Consider the following 7,082-nt stretch of genomic DNA (forward strand, 5'->3'; position numbering starts at 1 on the left):
GAGATCTAATTCATAATCAAACATAACGAATTAAATACCCAGACATAAACATGGGACACAAAAAATCTGAAAATTTTCCTGGAAAGCATAGTAGAAAATCTGAATAATAGAAAAATATCATGTTTCTCAACAAAAAATATAAATACTCTAATTTTCTGATCTAGTGATTCAAGATAATCTCAGAATAGTACAAAAGGATTTCTTACAGAATTTGATAACTTGCATTTAAAAATAATTTTGAGGGGCACCTGAGTGGCTCAGCTGGTTGAGCATCCAGCCCTTGATTTCAGCTCAGGTCGTGATCTCAGGGTCATGAAGTCGAGCCACGGGTCAGGCTCCATGCTGACTATGGAGCCTGCTTAAGATTCTCTCTCTCTGGGGCGCCTGGGTGGCTCAGTGTGTTAAGTGTCTGCCTTCAGCTCAGGTCATGATCCCAGGGTTCTGGAATCGAGCCCCATGTCTGGCTCCTTGCTCAGCGGGGAGCCTGCTTCCTCCTCTCTCTATCCCTTCCTGCTGCTCATGCTCTCTCTCTCTCTCTTTCCCTCTCACTCTCTCTCTCTCAGACAAATAAATAAAATCTTTAAAAAAAAAAAAAGATTCCTGGGACGCCTGGGTGGCTCAGTTGGTTAAGCAGCTGCCTTCGGCTCAGGTCGTGATCCCAGCGTCTGGGGATCGAGTCCCACATCGGGCTCCTTGCTTGGCGGGGAGCCTGCTTCTCCCTCTGCCTCTGCCTGCCATTCTGTCTGCCTGTGCTCGCTCGCTCTCCTCTCTCTCTGACAAATAAATAAAATCTTAAAAAAAAAAAAAAAAAAGATTCCTTCTCTCCCTTTCCCTTTCCCCCTCCCTCCTCTAAAATAAATAAATAGGGATGCCTGGATGGCTCAGTTGGTTAAGCAGCTGCCTTCAGCTCGGGTCATGATCCCAGAGTCCTGGGATCGAGTCCCGAATCGGGCTCATTGCTCGGCTGGGAGCCTGCTTCTCCCTCTGCCTCTGCCTGCCATTCTGTCTGCCTGTGCTCGCTCTCTCTCCCTCTCTCTCTGACAAATAAATAAAATCTTAAAAAAAAAAAAAAAAAATATATATATATATATATATATATATATATTCTTAAATAAAATCTTATAAAATAAGTCACTAATAAATAATACCTGAAATAAAGTAGTACTTCATATACTATCAATATCAATAGATATACTATCAAAGTATATCTATTAACTTGATAAAGCCAAAGGTCCAAATGCAGGCTATGACAAAAGAGAATTTAGCATAAAAAAAGGATGTCACAAAATGATAGGGAAAGGAAACACCATGGAATAAAGGGGTTGGACAGTAGACAAGCAGGGAACTTAGTTTACATGTACACCTAAAAATAAATTCCAGATTTAGAATAGATCAATCAAAGATGTAGAAGACCCAGGGGCGCCTGGGTGGCTCAGTGGGTTAAGCCTCTGCCTTCAGCTCAGATCATGATCTCAGGGTCCTGGGATCGAGCCTTGCATCAGGCTCTCTGCTCAGGGGGGAGCCTGCTTCCTCCTCTTTCTCTGCCTGCCTCTCTGCCTACTTGTGATCTCTCTCTCTGTCAAATAAATAAATAAAATCTTTAAAATACATACATACATATATATATATATATATATATATATGTATATGTATATATATATATGAATGACCCAGTGAAATATACAATGGTAAGTTTACTCTATCTAAGAAATAATAATGGGCCAAGATAGAAGATTAGAGATTCAAATGCTCACCTTCCTCAGGTTGGATGGATAAAGCATAATTGACATACAAGATCCTGTTTGTTTCAGGTGTACGTCAAAATCATTTGATATTTTCTACATTATGAAATGGTCCCCATGAGAGATCACAAGCAGGCAGAGAGGCAGGCAGAGAGAGAGGAGGAAGCAGGCTCCCCGAGAAAGCAGAGAGCCCGATGCGGGGCTCGATCCCAGGACTCCGAGATCATGACCTGAGCCGAAGGCAGCGGCTTAACCTACTGAGCCACCCAGGCGCCCCATCCTCTTTTCTTTTGATGTCCATCAGTGTGGTAAATGGTTCTCCATCCCCTCACTTTCAATGTGGAGGTGTCTTTAGGTCTAAAATAAATCTCTTGTAGACAGCAAAAAAAAAAAAAAAAAAGAAGAAGAAGAAGATTAGAGATTCAAAGAGGGAAAAAATGATAGAGTAAGCAATATCACAATGCTAACTGAATGCAAATATAAACTAAAAGGAAAAGAAAAGGAATATATATATATATATATATATATTTTATTTGTTTATTTGACAGAGAGAGATCACAAGTAGGCAGAGAGGCAGGCAGAGAGAGAGAGGGGGAAACGGGCCCCCTGCTGAGCAGAGAGCCCGATGCAGGGCTCAGTCCCAGGATCCTGAGATCATGACCTGAGCCAAAGGCAGTGGCTTAACCCACTAAGCCACCCAGGTGCCCCAAGAAAAGAAATATATTAAGGAGAAGACTGCTATCAAATGAGCTCTTAGCTATTTTTAAAAATTTGGTATTTTTGAGAGTCTATAGATTCTATAGAGACAGACCTTTTCATATTAAAAATTTGATGTTTTTGAGAATCTCAAGAAACTTAGTAGCTTTTCACATATATACGTAGACATGCATACATACACATACATACAAAGACCCCCAGGAACACACACACATTCACACTGACACATGCAGACCTACACATACATAGACACAGATGCACCTAAATGGTCGGTATACTGGTATGGGGCTGGTGGACTTTCTAAGGCTCTCTGTGACCCCAAGATTAAGAATACCTCATCTAGACAGAATAGAATACATTAAAATATGTAAGAATACCCCAAAGGCAAATCAATGAGCAGATGACATGACCAAACAATTCACTGAAAAGGAGATAGAGAAAGTAAACACAAGGACAAATGATCAACAGGCATAAAATTTGCTCCAGTTTTGTCTATTAGATTATCAAATTGGTACGAAACTGATTTTTTTTTTAAGATTTTATTTATTTATTTGTCAGAGAGAGAGAGGGAGAGAGAGCGAGCACAGGCAGACAGAATGGCAGGCAGAGGCAGAGGGAGAAGCAGGCTCCCTGATGAGCAAGGAGCCCGATGCGGAACTCGATCCCAGGACGCTGGGATCATGACCCGAGCCGAAGGCAGCTGCTTAACCAACTGAGCCACCCAGGCGTCCCTTGAAACTGATTTTTAAAAAGCAAACTAATGTTGTTGAGGTTTCAGGAAAATTGCCACATTGCTGGTCCCTTTTGAAAAGTAATTTAAAATACCTAATGAGAGCCCCACAACATCAATACTTTTTGACCTAACTGTCCTTCTTCTGGGAATTCATACTCATGAAATAAATTTCAGGAATAAAGCTCCTCAAAGACTTTCATCACACCATTTATGAATAGTGGCCATGCCAAAGGAAAACCCTATAAAGAGTACAAGAAAAGACAGGGGACAGCTAAACAATTTGAGAAATCAACATAATGGAATAATATATGGCCATTAAAATGAAAACAATGAAAATTTTAAAATGATTCTGATATGTTAAATTAAAAAGTTAAATAAAAATGTATCATTTTTATTACATAAATGATGGTGAATGATACATTTATTTTTTTAATTGCCCTTTATGTAATACGTGAAAAGCTTTATACCGAGGATGGAGAGGACATCATAGTAGAGTAGAATATGAGAAAGGGAGGGATGGTAGAGAAATGGGGCTGCCACTCAAATCCAGGACCTTCTAATTCATCTAATGGTGCACATGAGCTATCTGAGAGAAGTAGAGCCCTAGGAACTTCTATGATGAACTGTTAGTTCCTTACCTTCCCTTTCTCTCTGTTTTTCCTCTTTCTTCTTTCATATAAGCAGGTGACACTTTACTTTTTTTTTTAATTTTTTTTTTAAGATTTTATTTATTTATCAGAGAGAGAGAGAGGGAGAGAGAGCGAGCACAGGCAGACAGAATGGCAGGCAGAGGGAGAAGCAGGCTCCCTGCAGAGCAAGGAGCCCGATGTGGGACTCGATCCGAGGACACCGGGATCATGACCTGAGCTGAAGGCAGCTGCTTAACCAACTGAGCCACCCAGGCGTCCCTACTTTTTTTTTTTTTTTTTTAAAGATTTATTTATTTATTTATTTGACAGACAGAGATCACAAGTAGGCAGAGAGGCAGGCAGAGAGAGGGAGGAAGCAGGCTCCCTGCTGAGCAGAGAGCCCGATGTGGGGCTTGATCCCAGGACCCTGAGATCATGACCTGAGCCGGAGGCAGAGGCTTTAACCCACTGAGCCACCCAGGCGCCCCGATACTTTACTTTATAATCATAATTTGAGCTTCCTACCTCCCAAATCCTATCAAACTCATAGAGCACTCAAAACATCTGTATTATTCCTAGAAAACAAAAATATTTTAATGTAATATGATATAAATGAGCTTAGATTGAGGGAGATAAAAGTTCCCACATCGTGTAATACAATGCTTCTCTAGAATGCAAGATCCACTTCTGTCTTCTTCCACCACTGGATCTTAAGCATCCAGAACAGTACTGGGCACATAGTAACTGCTCAGTAAATATCAGATGGATAGCTCGATGGATAGATGGATGGAGGGAGGGATGGGACAAAAAAAAAAAAAAAAAGAGCCACCTAAGAAACAAAGACAAGCAAGCTTGAAAATCCTAAAACTCTGAGCAAATCGTGGCTATGGAGGACCACATGGTGGTCAAAAGTGGCAAATCAAAAGATTTTAGGAACTGCTCCAGGCCCATACTCAGGGCACTTGACTGCTGAATTTGCCCCATTTTCCCCTGAGGTACACTAAGAGGTGGTACACTAAGTCGAGATGGATAGTCAGACTAGTTCGAGAAGAACCAGTGCCCCCCGCCACTAACTCAAATATTAAAAGCAAGATAGGTTTGATTGAACCCTGAATATCCCTGATCCATAGTGCCCTTTGGTAGAAACCTTTTGCTATCCCCACTGGCATGGGGACCTAAGACTTCATCCAGATGCCTAGAATCAGGGATTAGCGTTGAGGGTAAGCCAAGAGGCAGTGAGGAGAGCTAATCTCAATCCCAAGAATGGCTTGAGTTACTGGGTCTGCGCATATCCATATGCGCATATCCAGGGAGGGTGAAAGGACATGTTCCACAGAGAAAGGCGCTTCCCTACCAAATGACTGCCTACAAATAGTTATGACCTACAGCATATGGTACCTCAAATGCCCAGACTAGCCAACTAGACCTTCAGAAACGTAAAATTTCTCTTTCTCCATGTCTGAGATCAAAAGAACTGAACAGGCTCCTCCAACAAACTTCCTCTGCAAACCCGTCTGGAGACCTGTCTCCGAAGCATAAGTAAAACAAGGACATGCGTCAAATTGTTACTTCCACCTAGAATTAAATCAGATATAGAATCTGAACAAATGTTCCCCTATAAAGCAGACTTACTCCAAGAAACAGAAGGAAATTTTTTTCATATAAAATGTATATTTTCCAAGAGATTAGAAAATGTTTTTATGAACAGGTAGTCATCGGAGATAAGACGATTTTACTTAAGATGAAAAACCATGATTACAGAATTTTTAAATGTAGCAGGGGCAATGAAGAGCATATTAAACATTGAAGAAAACTGAATTAATAATTTAAATTGGCTGTGAAAAAAAGAAAACCTCCTAGAATTCGGAGAGCATAGTGAAATGAAGGAAGATGGGCAAAAACATCAGAGTAAATCTGTAAGTGGTGATGAGTTTGAAAGAAAAGCAGCCACCAAAAGCAGGTAAAATTAATTAAAGGAGTATATATCTAGACACAGCCTAGTGAGATTTCCAAATGTCAAACAAGCAGGAAAGGGGTCAAAGATTAATAGAATTTAAATTTTAAAAATAGGATCAACCAAATAAAAATAAGAGAATACATGTAACTTCTGAAGGAGGAGAAAATGAGAAAATGAAAAATACGGAACTATAACCAAAGACAGAAAGAAAATAAGAAGAAATGTAAAAGACAATGACAGAATTAAGAATATATTAGTCATCACAATAAATAGATCAACAGTTCAAACTTCTCCATCAAAAGACAAGGATCGGGGCGCCTGGGTGGCTCAGTTGGTTGGGCAACTGCCTTCAGCTCAGGTCATGATTCTGGAGTCCCGGGATCAAGTCCCACATCGGGCTCCCTGCTCGGCAGGGAGTCTGCTTCTCCCACTGACCTCTCTCCTCTCATGCTCTCTCTCATACTCTCTCTCTCAAATAATTAAATAAAATCTTAAAAAAAAAAAAAAAAAAAGACAAGGATCGGGGCACCTGGGTGGCTCAGTGGGTTGAGGCCTCTGCCTTCCGCCTGGGTCATGATTCCAGGGTCTTGGGATCATGCCCCGCATCGAGCTCTCTGTTCAGCAGGGAACCTGCTTCCACCTCTCTCTCTCTGCCTGCCTCTCTGCCTACTTGTGATCTCTGCCTGTCAAATAAATAAATAAATAAAATCTATTAAAAAAAAAAGAAAAAAGACAAAGATCATCATATTCTAAAAGCAAACTCAAAATATAATGTTTAAAGTAAAAGAATGGGTAAAAAAAATATAAGGCAACTGTTAGTCTGCAAAAGACAGAGACAATATTATTATAAAAAGTTAAATTATTGGACACCTGGGTGGCTCAGCTGGTTAAGCATCTGCCTTCCGCTCCGGTCATGATCTTGGGATCCTGGGATCAAGTCCCACATAGGGCTCTCTGCTCAGTGGAGAGTCTGCTTCTCCCTCTCACTCTCCTTTTGTGCTCTCTCTCTCTCTTTCTTAAACAAATAAAAACTTTTTAAAATAGTGAAATAAAGTATACACACTTTCTATTTTTAAAAAAAAGTTAAATTCTTAACTCTAGGAAACAAACTGAGGGTTGCTAGAGGGGAGATCGGTGGGAGGATGGGGTAATTACTTGGGTGATGGGCATTAAGGAGGGCACGTGATGTGATGAGCTTTGGGTGTTATACACAACTGAAAAATTATTGAACTCTACATCTGAAACTAAAGTTGGCTAATTGCATTTAAATTTTTTTAAAAAGGGGGGCGCCTGGGTGGCTCAGT

This window comes from Lutra lutra, chromosome 13 (assembly GCF_902655055.1).
Source record: "Lutra lutra chromosome 13, mLutLut1.2, whole genome shotgun sequence".
Taxonomy (NCBI): Eukaryota; Metazoa; Chordata; class Mammalia; order Carnivora; family Mustelidae; genus Lutra; species Lutra lutra.